This window comes from Meleagris gallopavo, unplaced genomic scaffold (genome assembly GCF_000146605.3).
Source record: "Meleagris gallopavo isolate NT-WF06-2002-E0010 breed Aviagen turkey brand Nicholas breeding stock unplaced genomic scaffold, Turkey_5.1 ChrUn_random_7180001977162, whole genome shotgun sequence".
Classification (NCBI taxonomy): domain Eukaryota; kingdom Metazoa; phylum Chordata; class Aves; order Galliformes; family Phasianidae; genus Meleagris; species Meleagris gallopavo.
Genome location: NW_011236355.1, coordinates 1 through 344, shown reverse-complemented (window position 1 = coordinate 344; position 344 = coordinate 1). Strand labels below are relative to the sequence as shown.

Below are 344 nucleotides of genomic sequence, written 5' to 3'. Positions count from 1 at the left end.
CAGGAAGAAATCCAGAAAGGCCTCGGGGGGGGCATTTGGAGCTGAGAATGATTCAATCTCCACCCCTTTACTTTTGCTCCCAGGCCCGATGTTTCTACGCCACCCATCTCCCACTCCAGGAAAGCAACCAACCCCGTTCCAGCCCCATCCTGTTCTACTCTATATGATGATGAAATTTTGGGGAGGAGTTGGGGCTGGGATTAGGATTGGGGTTAGGATTGGGATTAGGATTGGAAATTCAACAGCAAAGTGAGGACAAATAGGCGGCTCGTTGGTCTAGGGGTATGATTCTCGCTTTGGGTGCGAGAGGTCCCGGGTTCAAATCCCGGACGAGCCCGATTCTT

The 344-nt window shown here is 52.0% G+C and overlaps 1 non-coding gene across 1 annotated transcript; it reads left to right on the top strand.

Moving 5' to 3' along the window:
* The first annotated feature begins 265 nt into the window (after nucleotides 1–265).
* On the top strand, nucleotides 266–337 carry TRNAP-UGG. Its single transcript has one exon. It is a non-coding gene; the product is annotated as a tRNA-Pro (tRNA).
* Nucleotides 338–344: the final 7 nt, after the last annotated feature.